We start from the raw sequence: 18,995 nt of genomic DNA, 5'->3' as shown, positions 1-18,995 counted from the left end.
TTGAATAGATGCAAACTTGAATATTCGCTGCATCCATGCTATCTTCTCCTCGCCTTTGACGTAGATCATGGTCTCAGGATGATCGAATATTCGAAGTGACGCAATCATTTCCTTATAAGGTATACCAGGGTGGTCCCAGTGGAGTCCATGAAAGAAACGTGTTAGCCACTTTACACTTCTCCTTGTTTGAACTTCACATCCTCGAAAGGTTTCAGTGATGCAACGCTTGCTACGAATGCTTCTATTATTCCATCACTTTGTATGAAGGCTATTATTTCACAATCTATAATTATGAATCGCTTGTGTTCGTTGTAATATAACCCTTGAACGTCAGCTACGATCCTTACACCATGGGGTAACATTGTGAACTGTGCTGGAGCTAGCAGAGCACCTATTAATTTATACAACTCGCTGCACAATACCTGTGAGTGGACAGTAGTTAACAACACGATCATGCAGAACTAGAGCATACGCGGCAGTGTGATCTGGGAAGTCTGTTGAAGATTCAGATTCAATCCGGACACCTCCCGGTCCTGATTTAGTTATCTCATTCTGCTTCGAGCAGTCAATCACGGTTACTGGTGCCAGCTTCTTCAAATTCTGGGCACTGAGTAGATAACCCTCATTTTCAACTCCTTCATAGTAAGATGGACAGAAACTCGCATACATGTCAAATGCTAGACTGTATACATTGTTGTCCCACTGCAGATGTACGTTCTCGTATGGATAGTATTCCGAATTCAAGTAGACTCTTGCGTTAGTTAACTTGCAGTGGTCAAATTCACTTATGTCTTTTGATATATTGCGTCACCTTTGAGTTTGAAATGCGAGTATGATGAATCGAGGTACCTCCAATTGAAATGATGTTTTAATAGTCCACGTTGATGCTGTAGGTAAGACAGGGTATTAAAAAAGCTCCCATGATCGGAAAGTTAGGGTCAGATAAGTGCTGGCATTCAGAACTTTTAAAAATTTCAAGCTTTCCTCGTCAGCAACACTGATGTGGAGCTTTTTCTATACTACACAATTAATCTTGATTCCGACTTCCTCTTATGCTGCTTGAGGGTATGAATTGACATCACTTGTACTCCTCACCAAATTAAGTTCCTGTTGGCGTTCATAATATTTCGTTGCATGTCCTCAAAGAAGACAAGATATTCAGCTTTACACATTTCAAGTTGTATGCAGCATCAAGAAGCTCGTAATAATTATTATAATGAATTATATATTTATTACATATACATTATTATTACGTATATTATTATAATTATTATTTCATTTTCAAGGGTGAAATCGGAAACCAGCTCTCGAGACCAGCCGCTGCAATAAGAAATGCAACCCGGGAGAATGCGCTCCGTCACGTAATTAAATAGCACAATGAATGCTGATTACGGTTTCCAGACGCACCGCCCTGCAAGGATAAACCTGTTAGGTGCAGCTAGGCGGAAGCTAACCCATACGGAAAGCCTCTTTGACTTACCGTTCGTTATTAACGAGTGTTTCATTTACACCATTCTTGTTGCGTTTTTCTGCTACGTCACGAGCTTTATCGGCAGGTGCATCGTGAGCACCTTCCTCCCGTACCAGGCTGCTTAATTTAACTGTTCAGCCTGCCTGACACAGAAAAACCCGTCTTCTACAATTATTGGTCGAGATTTTACAGTGCCGGACCTCCGCTACCATTAAGCGAGAAGAGAAAGAAAGTGTTTGGCGTTCCCCAGCAACGCGGTCTTCAGAGGCAGCAGACTCTGTGAAGAGCAAATTTTCGAAAATTCTGGTAAGGCCTTATGGGACCAAACTGCTGAGGTCATCGGTTCCTAAGCTTACACATTATTTAATCTAACTTACGCTAAGGACAACACACACACCCATGCCCGAAGGAGAACTCGAACCTCTGACAGGATCTGAAGGAGCCATTGTCGTATTCGCCTGCAGTGATTTGGATGTTTTTTGTTTTTGTTTTTCTTTCGTTTAGTCCTCAGTCTTCTGAGTGGCTTGACTCGGCGAGCCAAGATCTCCTCTTCTATTCCATTTTCTTCGTCTCAGAACAACATTTACACCCATCGTCCTAATTTAATTATTGAATATTCTCCGGTCCTTGGCTTCCTCTTGAGGTTTTACTCTCGTGTCTTCTCCAATATCGTGGAGGTCTCAACACACCTCCTGTCCTACTATCCCTTCCCAAATACTCCTTCTCTCGCCTATTTTGTGACTCTACATAAATTTCAGAATCCATTGGTAATACTGTATGTTAAAAACTTTGATTCTCTTTCTTTCTGGTTTTTTCACAGTCCATCATTTGCTTCCATACAATTTTCTATTCTATACGTACATCTTTAGTAATTTCAACTTTGGGAGTTGAACAGCGATGTTTGACATTACAAACAAGTGACAAAATTCACATGAATACCTCCTAACATTCTGTTGGACCTCGTTTTGTCCGGCTTAATGCACTCACTCAATATGGCAGGGACTCAACAAGTCGCTGGAAGTCCTCTGCAAACATACTGGACGATAACTGCGAAAGACTTGCCATGCAAAATTTTGTGCACTAACTGACCTCTCGATTAAGTCCCCTAAATGTTCGGTGGAATTTATGACGAGTGATCTGGACGGCAAAATCATTCTATCGCATTGTTCAGAATGTTCTTCAAACCAGTCGCGAACAATTGTGGCCTGGTGATGTGGCTCACTGTCATCCATAAAAATTCCGTTATTCTTTGGGAAAACGAGCCCCATGAATAACTGCAAATAGTCTCCAAGTAGCGCAACATAACCAAATCCATTAAGCGACCCAGTCCATTCCTTGTAAACAGAGCCCACGCCATTATGGATGATTCATGGCCCTGTGGAGTCTGCGCCACACTCTAACCTTACCGTGAGGTCTTACCGACTGAATTCCGGAATGCTCTAAACAGGCCACGCTTTTCCAATCCTCTAGAGTCCGACAGATGTTATAAAGAGCCCAGGAGAGATGCTGCTGGCTATGTGCTGTTAACAAAGGCACACACCTCAGTTGTCTGCTGTCATAGCCCAGTAACGCCAGATTTCGCCGCACTGTCCTAACGGATACGTTCGTCGTACTTCCAACATTGATTTCTGCTGATATTCCACGCAGTGTTGTTTGTCTATTAGCACTGACAACTCTACACAAACTCCACTGCTCTCGAACGTCAAGTGAGGGCTGTCGCCAGCCGGTGTTGCCGAGCGGTTCTAGGCGCTCCAGTCTGGAACCGCGCGACCGCTACAGTCGCAGGTTCGAACCCTGCCTCGGGCATGGATGCGTGTGATGTCCTTAGGTTAGTTAGGTTTAAGTAGCTGTAAGGTCTAGGGGACTGATGACCTCAGATGTTAAGTCCCATAGTGCTCAGAGCCATTTGAAACATTTTTTGAAGGCTGTCGGCCACTGTGTTGTCCGTATAAGACGTAATGCCTGATATTTTGTATTTTTGTCACATTCTTGACACTGTTGGTCTCGGAATATTGAATTTCCTAACGTTTGCCGCAATGGAATGACCCATGCATTAGCTCCAACTACCATTCCGTGTTCAGAGTCTGTCAATTCCCGCCGTAGTACCATAATATTCTCTGAAACCCTTTCACAAGAATTAGCCGAATACACATAATAGCTCCGCCAGTGCACTGTTCTTTTATAGCTTGCGTACACGATACTACCGCCATTTGCATAGGTGCGTGTCCCCATCGCATCGCTTTTGCCACGACAGTGTAGTAGACTTCTTTCGGCGAGGAATTCCCCCTTTGCCTTCTCTGCTTTGCCTGTAAATCCTCCTCTTTTCGAACGCCATTCGTTATTTTGCTTCCAAGAGTGACTTCCTTCATTTCGCCTACTACGCGGGCAGCAATTTTTTTGTTAAGTTTGCCTCTGATCTCATATTTACCCCTCGATAATGCTATCGTCTTTCTTTCATTTATCGCAGCATATCGTTCATTTCATAAAACAAGTCCTGTAATTCTTTCTCATTTTCACAGACTATAGCAATGTCATCAGCAAATCTTATTACTAATATTCTAATAACCTTTTACTGTTCGATCTGACCATTGGTCAAATAGTGAAAGAAATAAAAGACAGCTTACATGTGTAATACAATTAAATGCAACCGTGGGTAAGTTAACAAGTAACCACGTTATGAACCACCAAATGTTTTGGACGTCTCGTTTCTGACTGAATAAATACAAGACTATTAGTCGGATCACTATATGTTACAAATTTGAAATAGTAGCTTGTGGTTGTACTAAGTCAATTTGTTTTATGTTTCATATGTTTCTAACTTCTGTAGCCCTCAACCGCCTAATTCAGTTATTCCATGACGTTTCCATCGAACAATCTTAAATCTGACAAGTAATGTTGGGTTTAAATAGAAGTCTATCGATCTAACCGCAGCAGTAGCGTGATTACAAACTCTCCAAGAGAATGAATCAACTTTTCAAAACTGAGTCGTGCCATTTCTGAGCTGTTGGCACTTGACGCAACCGACATTCGCGTGCTTGGAGTAAATAAACCTCTTACCTAACTACTTCGTGACAGTTGATCAGCCAGTCGAGGACTGACGTGTTTTTAATCTCCCACTCTTACACCAGTTTTCGGCATCAAGCACGTTCCAGAAGAATATGTCTTGAGAAGAGCGGTAAAAGCGTTGACATAAGATGTGACCTTACTTCAGTTACAACCGATGTGACATAACACACCTCAGATGAGGACTCTATCTAAATTTCGTGTTACTCTCGGAGACTAGGATCGATGATCTTCCTGGGCTCTGCATTACATGAAGCTGACTTCCATTTATAACCTACGAACTTCGTTGAAAACATGTTACACAGGGAATATCTGGAACAGTTTACAGTTATAATGCATATTTTCCATGCTTTAATAGTACATTTGTCGGAGGTGTAACAGCTTGATCGAATTTCCTTGAAAACTGACAGACTCAATTACCTGATACGAATTTATTTATATAGATTGAACTGGAGACTAAAAACAATCGCAGAGTGTTTACGGGTTTCATATGATTTTATACATAAATTGTGTCATTTGCTTTGTATAGGTATATGCACCTGGGTTTCAGGCTGGATCCCCATATATGATCGATGCTGAGGTGCTATTCCAGAACAGTTATGTTCGTTTGTAAGGGGTAATTTAAAGTAGATTGGGGCGACAGTGAGATTTTGTATCAAGGGCGGAGACGTGCCAGGGTAATCTGTGGAGCTGTGTGAACCGCTGTGCCAAGGGGGCTACCTAGTAATCAGGAGACCCCGATTCGTTTACCGGCATTGACACCAGTTTCCACTCCCAGGTTCACTCTATATACATAAAATACACTACTGGGCATTAAAATTGATAACCGAAGAAGAAATGCAGATGATAAACGGGTATTCATTGGACAAATATATTATACTACAACTGACATGTGACTACATTTTCACACAGTTTGGGTGCATAGAGCCTGAGAAGTCAGTACCCGGAACAATCATTCCGGCCGCAGTAACGGCCTTGATACGCCTGGGCATAGAGTCAAACAGAGCTTGGATGGCGTGTACAGGTACAGTTGCCCACGCAGCTTCAACACGATACCACAGTTCATCAAGAGTGGTGACTGGCGTATTGTGACGAGCCAGTTCCTCGGCCACCATTACTCGGTGAGAGATCTGGAGATCTGGAGCCAGGGCAGCAGTCGAACATTTTCTGTATCCAGAAAGGCCCGACAGGACCTACAACATGCGGTTGTGCATTATCCTGTTGAAATGTAGGGTTTCGCAGGGATCGAATGAAGGGTAGAGCCACGGATCGTAACACGTCTGAAATGTAACGTCCACTGTTCAATGTGCCGTTAGTGTGAACAAGAGGTGACAGAGACGTGTAACCAATGGAACCCCACACCCTCACGCCGAGTGATACGCCAGTATGGCGATGACAAATACACGCTTCCAATGTGCGTTCACTGCGATGTCGCCAAACACGGATGCGACCATCATGATGCTGTAAACAGAACCTGGATTCATCCGAAAAAATTACGTTTTTCCATTCGTGCACCCAGGTTCGTCGTTGAGTACCCCATCGCAGGCGCTGCTGTTTGTGATGCAGCGTCAAGGGTAACCGCAGCCATGGTCTCCGAGCTGATAGTCCATGCTGCTGCAAATGTCGTCGAACTGTTCGTGCAGATGGTTGTTCTGTTGTAAAAACGTCCCCGTTAGTTGACTCAGGGATCGAGACGTGGCTGCACGATGCGTTACAGACATGAGGATAAGATGCATTTTATCTCGACTGCTAGTGATACGAGGCCGTTGGGATCCAGAACGGCATTCCGTATTACTATCGTGAACCCGATTCCATATTCTGTTAACAGTCATTGGACGGTGCGGCTGGATCCGGCGGAGGTTCGAGTCCTCCCTCGGGCATGGGTGTGTGTGTTTGTCCTTAGGACAATTTAGGTTAAGTAGTGTGTAAGCTTAGGGACTGATGACCTTAGCAGTTAAGTCCCATAAGATTTCACACACATTTGAACATTTGAACAAAATGGTTCAAATGGCTCTGAGCACTATGGGACTCAACTTCTGAGGTCATTAGTCCCCTAAAACTTAGAACTACTTAAACCTAACTAACCTAAGGACATCACACACATCCATGCCCGAGGCAGGATTCGAACCTGCGACCGTAGCGGTCTCGCGGTTCCAGACTGCAGCGCCTAGAACCGCACGGCCACTTCGGCCGGCCGAACATTTGAACAGTTATTGGATCTCGACCAACGCGAGCAGCAATTTCGCGATACAACAAACCGCAATCGCGATAGGCTACAATCCGACCTTTATCGGAAACGTGATGGTACGCATTTCTCCTCCTTACATGAGGCATCACAACAACGTTTCACCAGGCAACGCCGGTCAACCGCTGCTTGTGTATGAGAAAACGGTGGAAACTTTCCTCATGTCAGCACGTTGAAGTTGTCGCCTCCGGCGCCAACCTTGTGTGAATGCTCTGAAAAGCTAATCATTTGCATATCACAGCATCTTCTCCCTGTCGGTTAAATTTCGCGTCTGTAGCACGTCATTTTCGTGGTGTAGCAATTTTAATGGCCAGTAGTGTAATTTCTGTATGAGACCAGTAATGTCTCTGAAATTGCGTCACTTCATTCCATATCTGATGTAAGTTGATTAATTCCAACCGCCAATTATTCGATAGCAGTTGTAGGAAAATGTTCAGTATTTCTTCTGTGAGATACGTAAATATACTTCTTTCTGCTCTACGTAACACACAAAATTACTTCTGGACATTATGGTAAGGATTCAAATTACAGTATAAATGAAAAATGTGAAGTGAAAACAATTTTTTTTATTGAAAGTACTCCTGATGTATTTATACAAAGGTAATACTAGTCATGAATTGGTTAGAAATTATTGATTAGAGCTAAATCTATGATATTTACTAATTAGCGATGTTTTAAGCTAAAGATTGCTTATGATCTTTGCCGATTTATTTTGTGTATTCATTGAATAATTCTCTGTAATTCATGCTTCATAGATCTACCTATGGACGATTAAAGATTTTTAAACGTCTTATTTTTGACACTGATGTTTGTATGTAAAGCTTGCTGTTGACAAAAACTGTAAGTATTGCTTGTACCTTTGCTGCAATTTTCGAACACCCTTCTCGCCTCAAATTTTCTGTACCGTTCCAGATTAAAGATAAAAGTGAATAGCAGGCTGAAAGGTGTTGCATGATGCCATGTCTGTGATTTATAAAATATATGGAAAACAATCAACAATGTTTGGATTTACACAAAATTTGTGGATGGTACTACCACAAGCTTTTCCCGAAAGCGTTAGTGAAGCATTAACTAAGATTTCTGTCGGTGCTTGACGCAAAATATTTCCGTTCTGGTATCATGTATGTAACAATAACTACACTACTTGCCATTAAAATTGTTACACAGCGAAGATGACGTGTTACAGACGAAAAAATTTAGCCGACGGGAAGAAGATGCTGTGATATACAAATGATTAGCTTTTCAGAGCATTCACACATGGCTGGCGCCGGTGGCAACACCTAAAAAGTGCTGACACGAGGAAAGTTTCCAAGCGATTTCTCATACACAAACAGCAGTTGACAGGCTTTGCCTGGTGAAACGTTGTTGTGATGCCTCGTGTAAGGAGGAGAAATGCGTACCATCACGTTTCCGACTTTGATAAAGATCGGATTTTAGCCTATCGCGATTGCGGTTTATCGAATCGCGACAATGCTGTTCGCGTTCGTCGAGATCCAATGACTGTTACCAGAATATGGAATCGGTGGATTCAGGAGGGTAATACGGAACGCCGTGCTGGATCCCAACGGCCCGTATCACGAGCAGTCGAGATGACAGGCATCTTAACCGCTTGGCAGTAACGGATCGTGCAGCCACGTCTCGATCCCTGAGTCAACAGAGGGGGACGTTTGCAAGACAACGAACAGCTCGACGCCGTTTGAGCAGCATGGACTAACAGCTCGGGGACTATGGTTACTGTTACCCTTGAAGCTGCACCACAGACAGGAGCGCCTGCGATGGTGTACTCAACGAAGAACCTGGCAAAACGTCTTTTTTTCGGATGAATCCAGGTTCTGTTTACAGCATCATGATGGTCGCATACGTGTTTGGTGACATCGCAATGAACGCACATTGGAAGCGTGTATTCGTCATCGTCATACTGGCGTATCACCGGGCGTGATGGTATGGGGTGCCATTGGTTACACGTCTCGGTCACCTCTTGTTTGACGGCACTTGGAACAGTGGATGTTACGTTTCAGATGTGTTACGACCAGGGGCTCTACCCTTCATTTGATCCCTGCGAAACCCTACATTTCAGGAGGATGATGCACGACAGCATGTTGCAGGTACTGTACGGGCCTTTCTGGATACAGAAAATGTTCGACTGCTGCCCTGGCCAGCACATTCTCCAGATCTGTCACCAATTGCAAATGTCTGGTCATTGGTGGCCGAGCAACTGGCTCGTCACAATACGCCAGTCACTACTCTTGATGAACTGTGGTACGTGTTGAAGCTGCACGGGCAGCTGTACCTATACACGCCGTCCAAGCTCTGACTCAGTGCCCAGGCGTATCAAGGCCGTTATTACGGCCAGAGGTGGTTGTTCTGGGTACTGATTTCTCTCGGTCTATGTGCCCAAATTGCGTGAAAATGTAATCACACGTCAGTTCTACTATAATGTATTTTTCCAATGAATACCCGTTTATCATCTGCATTTCCTCTTGGTGTAGCAATTTTAATGGCCAGTAGTGTATTCGTATCACGAGGTGAAATTCACAGCGTTAAAATTGTAATATTTACGCTCACATTCTGGAGAAACGTTTCAAATGGCTCTGAGCACTATGGGACTTAACTTCTGAGGTCATCAGTCCCTTAGAACTTAGAACTACTCAAGCATAACTAACCTAAGGTCATCACATACATCCATGCCCTTGGCAGGATTCGAACCTGCAGCCGTAGCGGGAGCGGCAGGTCCCGGCGGAGGTTGGAGTGCTCCTTCGGGCATCGGTGTGTGTTTGTCCTTAGGATAATTTAGGTTAAGTAGTGTGTAAGCTTAGCGACTGGTGACCTTAGCAGTTAAGTCTCATAAGACTTCACACACATTTGAACGTTTTTTTAAATTTTTTTTAACCGTAGCGGTTGTGTGGTTCCAGACTGTAGCTCCTAGAACCGCTCGGTCAACATTCTGGAGAAAAACAACGTCGAGACACAGAATGAAAATTGTCTTTCATGTAGCTTGAATGAAAGTAGTGATTCCGGCAGTGCGTTATGTACGTGTGGTGGCGGCTAAGCAGAGTGTTGTTGCGCTGGTGTTGCAGAGCGGCCTGGCGCGCTGTGCTCGGGCCAGGAGGAGCAGGGCCCGGTGTTCCTGCAGGAGCCGCCGCATCGCGCCCACTTCTCCAACTCGACGGGCGTCGCCCTGCATTGCTCCGCCCACGGACACCCGCCGCCGGTGAGTCTCTGCCGCTGGCTGCTGCCTTCCCCCCACGTGTCTAAGTCTCATCCCAGAGGTTTAGCACGTAGCAGTCCGTACCACCGAACACGTACTTCACGAAGCAAGGTGCAGACGGCAGATGAGTAACTAGTAGGCGAGTAATGACCAACAGTGTGTCTTCTTCCTACAGCTCGATTGGTAGCGCGTGTGTCGTACTATCGTGCTGCCTCCACTTTACCCTACAAGCAGAGAATATCCATACAATCCGTATACTCCGAGTTTTAAGATTTTTCTTGTGACTTGCATATTCAGAGAAGTTTCAGGCTTGTAGCCGGCCATTGTTCCCTACACTCCACGGTATTTTGTCTCAGGTGAGCCACCGAATACTTTGAGGGATAGAAAAACAGTTAAAATTGCTCAAAAGAGGAAAGGCCGCTGGACCTGATGGGATACCAGTTCGATTTTACATAGAGTACGAGAAGGAACTTGCCCCCCTTCTTGCAGCGGTGTACCGTAGATCTCTAGAAGAGCGTAGCGTTGCAAAAGATTGGAAAAAGGCACATCTCATCCTTGTTTTCAAAAAGGGAAGTCGAACGTAAATGCAGAACTATAGACCTATATCTCTAACGTGGAACAGTTGTAGAGTTTTGGAACACGTATTATGTTCGAGTATAATGACTTTTCTGGAGGCTAGAAATCTACTGTGCAGGAATCAGCATGGGTTTAGAGAGAGACGATCGTGTAAAACCCAGCTCGTGTTATTCGTCCACGAGACTCAGACGGCCATAGACACCGGTTCCCAGGTAGATGCCGTGTTTCTTGACTTCCGCAAGGCGTTCGATACAGTTCCCCACAGTCGTTTAATGAAGAAAGTAAGAGCATATGGACTATCAGACCAATTGTGTGATTCGATTGAAGAGTTCCTAGATCACAGAACGCAGCATGTCATTCTCAATGGAGAGAAGTCTTCCGAAGTAAGAGTGATTTCCGGCGATCCGCAGGGGAGTGTCGTAGGACCCTTGATATTCACAATATACATGAATGACCTTGTGGATAACATCGGAAGCTCACTGAGGCTTTTTGCGGACGATGCTGTACTGAAATGCAAGAGGATCTGCAACGAATTGGCGCATGGTACAGGGAATGGCAATTGAATCTCAATGTAGACAAGTGCAATGTGCTGCGAATACATAGAAGGAAAGATCCCTTATCATTTAGCTGCAATAAAGCAGGTCAGCAACTGGAAGCAGTTAATTCCATCAATTATCTGGGAGTACGCATTAGGAGTGATTAAAAAGGAGTGATCATATAAAGTTGATCGTCGGTAAAGCAGATGACAGACTGAGATTCATTGGAAGAATCCTAAGGAAATGCAACCCGAAAACAAAGAAAGTAGGTTACAGTACACTTGTTCGCCCACTGCTTGAATATTGCTCACCAGTGTGGGATCCGTACCATATAGGGTTAACACAATAGATGGAGAAGATCACTGAGTAAACGCAAAAGCGTTACGGAGATGACAGATAAGCTCCAGTCGAAGACTCTGCAGGAGAGACGCTCAGTAGCATGGTACGGGCTTTTGTTGAAGTTTCGAGAACATACCTCCACCGAGGAGTCAAGCAGTATATTGCTCCCTCCTACGTATATCTCTCGAAGAGAGCATGAGGATAAAATCATAGAGATTAGAGCCCACACAGAGACATACCGACAATCCTTCTTTCCACGAACAATACGAGACAGGAATAGAAGGGAGAACCGACAGAGGTACTCAAAGTACCCTCCGTCACACACCGTCAGGTGGCTTGCGGAGTATGGATGTAGATGTAGAAATAGATAACAGAGGGATAGATGGCTCACCTTAACTCTTTATTTGGCAATGTTGCTGTCAAGCAACAACAAAATTGCACATTGTTTTCTGCAATATGTTTGAAGCTTCATTCTTGGATGGTTAATGGTGCTCGCAAGCAACATTTAAGCTCCCATATAATGCAGTATTCTGTTGCCGTTGGTGAAAAATTTCCGAGTAGTGTGCATTTTCAGCAGACATCACGCAAGGCTGAGCAGCAGGTACCGGTACAGCAGTTTTATTCGATTTTAAAGAGCTGTTTCTTATTGTGCAATGAAAACTGACTATAAATGGAAAGAGGAAATCTTGAAGGTGGGATATTACACAAATGTCTTAGCGAAATCTTATCTGGGACACTTCAAATGGATTTGTCTTTTCTTGGAAGATGTAGCCCTGCTTTGAGTATTGGATGGGCAATACAAATCCAGAAAAAGAAGAAGAAGAAAACAGCATCTCCTCCACCAGGGAATGACATATGTTACGAGAGTTTTGGACACTGGCCAAAGTATGGGGCAAGAGGGATAGTCGATGGTAACATATGGAAAATGTGGAATTGTTCTGTGCCGCGTAGCAAAAAGTAGTTGTCTAAAGATATCTCGCATCTAACAACGTCAAATGCAAGCATTTTTTCAGCCATAGGAACAACATTGCAGTGCTTTTATCGTAGCACCCGAACACATTTTGTGGACAATGGTAAGTACAGGTACCATACTGTACTTTAAAACAGTGTAGCAAAGTTGTTCACATGATCATATACATACAATTTAAGTAACTTAATACGTTTTCTTCACTCTATTTCTGTGTGTGCGAAACAACGGATTGACTGGCACATGCTCAACAGAAAAACAGTGGCTGCAAGCCTGAAAATTTCAGTATTTCATTTATTGTTTTACTGCCGTTTATTTCCAATTTTTTACCTCGTATGTGGCATAAACTGCCTCCGACTTATCCAAATTTTCATCGCCAGCTCTAAAAAAGAGTGAATATTAAAACAGATCCGATAAAAAAGAACTTTAATTATTGCTTCCACGGGACAAAAAACCAATGATTGGTGGCAGGTGCTGCGTTGTAATAAGCAGACACTTCCGTCATGCGCAGAACGTCACGCAGGCCCTCAGGCGCTGATCCTACACGATTACCATCCTATCTGACAATCGTTTCGATGCTAATGTGCCCATAAATCAATGTCAGAGGTCTCTTCCTGAACCAAATAGCGAAATGCGGCTGTCAGAAAGTGCCGGCCAAAGACACTCGTATTTATTTTCTTGCCTAACTACAACAGGTTGGGAACGAGGTGTCACTAAAATTCACAAGCAAATACTTTCCAAATACGCACCCATATAATTGTATTACGTCGGAAGTTCCAGATTTCTGAAGAAGAACAAAATGCGCTGTTTGCACAAGTAGTGCAGAAAACTATGCCAGTTCTCTTCTATCATTTCTAAACTTAATTGGCATCAAGCTACTGACGAAAAGGACACAACGTTCATTATGCTTTATTTCAAATGTACTGTTCTTAATCACTTGGTTCAAGAATCATAAAAGAAGGTTGTATACATGGAAGAAGCCTGGAGATACTGGCAGGTTTCAGATAGATTATATAATGGTAAGACAGAGACTTAAGAACCAGGTTTTAAATTGTAAAACATTTCCAGGGGCAGATGTGGACTCTGACCACAATCTATTGGTTATGAACTGTAGATTAAAACTGAAGAAACTTCAAAAAGGTGGGAATGTAAGCAGATGGGAGCTGGATAACCTGACTAAAAAAGAGGTTGTACAGTGGTTCAGGGAGAGCATAAGGGAACAATTGCCAAGAATGGGGGAAAGAAATACAATAGAAGAAGATTGAGTAGCTTTGAGGGATGAAGTAGTGAAGGCAGCAGTGGATCAAGTAAGTAAAAAGACGAGGGCCAGTAGAAATCCTTGGGTGACAGAAGAAACATTGAATTTAACTGATGAAAAGATAAAATATAAAAATGCAATAAATGAAGCAGGCAAAAAGGAATACAAACGTCTTAAAAATGAGATCGAAAGGAAGTGCAAATTAGCTAAGTAGGTATGGCTAGAGGACTAATGTAAGGATGAAGAGGGAGTGAGACAGGGTTGTAGCCTCTTCCCGATGTTATTCAATCTGTATATTGAGCAAGCAGTAAAGGAAACAAAAGAAAAATTCGGAGTAAGTATTAAAATCTATGGAGAAGAAATAAAAATTTTGAGGTTCGCCGACGACATTGTAATTCTGTCAGCGACAACAAAGGACTTGGAAGAGCAGTTGAACGGAATGGACAGTGCCTTGAAAGAAGGATACAAGATGAACATCAACAAAAGCAAAACGAGGATAATGGAATGTAGTCGAGTTAACTCGGGTGATGCTGAGGGAGTTAGATTAGGAAATGAGACACTTAAAGTAGTAAAGGAGTTTTGCTATTTGGGGAGCAAAATAACTGATGATGGTCGAAGTAGAGAGGATATAAACTGTAGACCAGCAATGGCAAGGAAAGCGTTTCTGAAGGAGAGAAATTTGTTAACATCGAGTATAGATTTAAGTGGCAGAAAGTCGTTTCAGAAAGTATTTGTATGGAGTGTAGCCATGTACGGAAGTGAAACACGGACGATAAATAGTTTGGACAAGAAGAGAATAGAAGGTTTCGAAATGTGGTGCTACAGAAGAAAGCTGAAGATTAGATGGGTAGATCACATAACTAATGAGAGGAATTGAATAGATGTAGTATAAATCGATATATTTATATTAAATTAGCCAATCTTTTAGATATGTATAGTTTTTTATTCAAGTATTGCCAGAAAAGCAGTCGTCTCTTCAACAAACCTGGCATCGTTTGCTCAGGCATGCCACTACTCATAATAAAAATTAAAAATGAAGTACACAAGTAATCATCAAACATAGACTGGCATTAAAACTTGCAAGGGCGCCTATTTACCAATCTAACGTGAAATATATATTCGCATGCTTGGCATCGAAAGTGATTTATTACCGCGGACATTTTATCTTGCCATTTAAAGGCAAAGAGACACTATTTGTTCAGAAGTAGATGAAAACCGCTATGTAATGCAGAATTGACCAGTAGACAACTGTATAAAAGGAGGCAGGGTGTATTGTGTTGTTAGTAGTGAATCAGTAACTGCAAAATGAACCGCTCAGGAGAGTTCAGTGGTTTCGAACGTAGACTACTCATAGGATGTCACCTAACAGACACATCAAGGATATCTCAATCCTTCTAAAGCTTCTCAGGTCGACAGCTGGTGACATTAGACATTATTGGGAAATTGAAATACGAAGGATCAACCCCCCCTCCCCCTTTCATGCCTACCTCAGGCATGCCGAGTATTGCGGGCGGTGGCTGTAAGAAATCGCATTAAATCAGCGGAAGAAATCACTGATGAGTTGCAAAGTACTACGAGAAATCCAGCTAGCACAATCACTGTGCGTATGAAGTTAAAAAGAGAGATCTACAACAGTCGAGCAGCACCTCATGAGCCACACATTTCTGCAGTTAGTGCTAAGCGACCCTTGAGCTGGTGCAAACAGCGTCGCTACTGGACAGTGAGTGAATGGAAATCATAAGTTGGAGTGAGGAATCATGCTATACCCCGTGGAAAGCCGATGGAAAGGACTGAGTTGGGCGAACGCTTGGAGAACGTTGTCTATATTACATGTAGTGTCAACGCTGAAGTACGGACGAGATGGTGTTACGAATGGGGGTGTTTTTCGTGGTTAGGGAGTGGTCCCGTTACTGCGCTTAAGAAAACGCTAAATGCCCTGACATACGAACGCATTTCACAGCATTATGTACGGCGTACAGTAGAAGAACAATTCTAAAAATGACTTAAATACGATGTCTGTATGGTGCGAAAAGTGGTAGCTGACTCCAAATAAGGAAAAGTGTGAAGTCATCCCTATGAGTACTAAAGGAAACCGTTGCATTTAAAATGCACGATAAATCACACAGATATAAACACTGTCCACTCAGTTAAATGCCTAGGAATCACAATTACGAACAACGTAAGCTGGAACAATTACATATATAGTGTTGTGGGGAAGGCAAACCGAACAGTGTTTTTTTTATTGGCAGACCGATAGAGTACTGCTATGCTGTATGGGGTCCGCACCAGACGGGACTGACGGAGTACATCGAAAAATTTCAAAGGAGGACAGCTCGTTTTGCATTATCCCGAAATGGGGCAGAGAGTGTCATGCATCTGATAATCAAGCTGGAGTGGGAATAATTAAGGGGGGTAGGACGTCAAACGGGCCGACTTGTAGCAGGAGATGCACCATAGGACATTTTAATTTTCACTGTCTATACTTTTACAAGTAAATTCATAAAACTTTGTCATCACGACCAGAAAGGATTCAGGATTCACACCCGTAGCAGCGGAAGTTCAAAAACATAACAAAATAATTTTTTTACATGTGAAATTTCAACATTTTTTTCACTTACTTTTGGCTGCATTTGTTGCTATAGGTACACTTTTCTTCATAAGTAAGACAGACTGTTCGATGAATTTTGCACAGCATACAAACCATACTTACAGGTATCTGAAACTCTGGAATCTACTTAATTTATGAAAAGAAAATGAATGAGCTGTTACGTTTTAAACTTTATGTTTAAAAAAATTAATTTGGGAGTTAATTATCTCAATTTTTACCACAGTTTTTAATAGAGTTGGAAAATTCTAGAGTTTCATACACCTGTAAGTATGGTTTGTATGCTGTGCAAAATTCATCAAAGAATCTCTCTTACTTGTGAAGAAAAATGTACCTATAGCAACAAATGTAGCCAACAGTAAGTGAAAAAATGATGGAAGTTCATATCTAAAAAAAATTATTTTGTTATGTTTTTGCACTTCCACTGCTATGAGTGTGAATCCTGAATTCTTCCTGGTCATGCTGACAAAGTTTTATGAATTTATTTGTAAAAGTATACGCAGTAGAAAATAAAATGTCCTGTGGTACTTCTCCTGCTCCAAGTCGGCCCGTTCGACGTCCTACCCCTTTCAAATAAAGGTGTTTTTCATGGCCAGGGGATCTTTTAACGAAATTTCAGTCGCTACCTTTCTCCTCTGACTGCGAAAATATTTTGTTGGAACCACGCTACTTGTGGAGAAATGATCATCATAACAAAACAAGATAAATCAGAGCTCGTACGGAAACATTTAGATGTTAATTTTTCCCATCCGCTGTTCGAGAATGGAACGGTAGAAAATGTCTGAAGGTGGTACGATAAACCATCTGGCAGGCACTTAAGACTGAGCTGCACAGTAGTCATGTATACGTAGATGCAGATTGTATCAGCATTACAATGAACCTTTCGTGAAGTATCATCTGCATCTGTAAGGCAATGGGCTGCCATTTCTCCTCAGATATTCAGACATCTACTGAAAGCGTCCCCAGCAGCGTTCAAGTCGTCATGAAGGCGAAGGGTGGACACCCTCCATTTTAATGTCCACTAAAACGTGTCCGGATATATTTGATGAGATTGTGTGCGTTTTGAATATGTGGCTGTGTACAGGATGGCCAAATAAACCTCGTCCAGAAAATATTTAATGCGTCTTTAAATAATGAAGCCAACTTACATCATCTGCCCTGGGTAAGTACGATGTAAGCGGAGGTGCCTATTTTCACTTTCATTAAATATTTTCTGGGCCAGTTTTATTTCGCCCACCTTGCATTTCTCTCAACAGGACAGTATTGAATTTTGTTGTATTGTATGGAACTTGTAAGATGCCTCTTACGTGAGAAAGACATTTTTACCAGTTTTAATAAATTATTGTCTCTTATAGATGTATTCACGATGGCTAGGAAGTGCTGTAGCCCGTAGCCGGTCATGAGTCGGAGAGCATTTCCCACGCTGGCTGGCTAGGTGACGAGGCGACCATATGTCGCGCGTAGTGGGGCTCGGCGCTGGACCGTAGCAACAAGCGTCAGCATGGGAAATATACATGACGGGAAGTGCCACCATCTTGGCCCCAAAGTCACCGAATTTGTTTATTTATATTTAATAATGAAAGTCATTTACAACGACATGAATACTAGAAGGAGCCTCTGGATGTTTAAAACTATTTATCATAATTTTTCCTCGTTAAAATTCACACGCGCTCATTAACAAATTCATATCTTAGTAAGTACGAACTTGATCGGAAATCCACGAACTGTGACGAAACTAGTAAGAGATACGGACTGCGCGCTAAAGTCGGCAGTCGGCATTAAGAGCTCTTCCTGTCTTGTTCAATGGTACCCATGCTCTCGGTTACGAGTAGTTTGTGACATGAGTGTTTCATTATTGATGTAATAGGAATAAAAGTGATATTACGGCATTCTGAATGTTAATTTCGAGTAAATAGATACTCCAAAGTTGATCGACAGCAATTTCAGATAATTAGTTTCCACCGACAGACACATCCAATGCGCCAATGAAGAAGCTGCACTGGACGACAATTACGAGAGCGGCACCGCGCACATGTATGAGGAAATCCGACGACACGACCCACCGAGGCGGATCAAGGAAGGTCGGACTAACACTCTCAAATACCGGGGGGAAATGCTGACGAGTTATACTGTACGTCACATATACCACCCTCTATGGACTGAGTAATAACAGTAATAGTTTAGAAGCGAAGGGATCTTGCAAACTGGGGACCTAGAATCGACGGACTGGCTTCTTCCCCGCCGTAGCCCTCAATGGTTCACAACCCCACGACAGGCCACAGCAGTTCACTCACCCCACCGCCGCCCCACACCGAACCCAGGGTTAACGTCTCACACCAGACGAGTGTAACAGCAAATGTTTGCGTAGTAGAGTAATTATGGTGTAAGCGTGAGTGCAGACAGTTTTTGCGCAGCAATCGCCGACATAGTGTAACTGAGGCGGAATAAGGGGAACCAGCCTGTATTCGCCGAGGCAGATGGAAAATCGACTTAAAAACCATCCACAGACTGGCTGGCACACCGTACCTCGACAATAATCCGTCGTGCAGATTCGCGCCGGGGACCGGCACGCCTTCCCGCCCGGAAAGCAGTGCGTTAGATCGCACGGCTAGCCGGGCGGGCACAAGACAGATTATCTACACTAAAATTAACTGTCTAAAAGAAGAGAGATACATGTATAAAGTAAAAGATAATGGATTTTGGAAATAATTTTGTACGTGACTGACA

The sequence above is a fragment of the Schistocerca gregaria genome, chromosome X (assembly GCF_023897955.1).
Source record: "Schistocerca gregaria isolate iqSchGreg1 chromosome X, iqSchGreg1.2, whole genome shotgun sequence".
NCBI classification, from domain to species: domain Eukaryota; kingdom Metazoa; phylum Arthropoda; class Insecta; order Orthoptera; family Acrididae; genus Schistocerca; species Schistocerca gregaria.
This window is presented reverse-complemented; position numbering follows the sequence as displayed.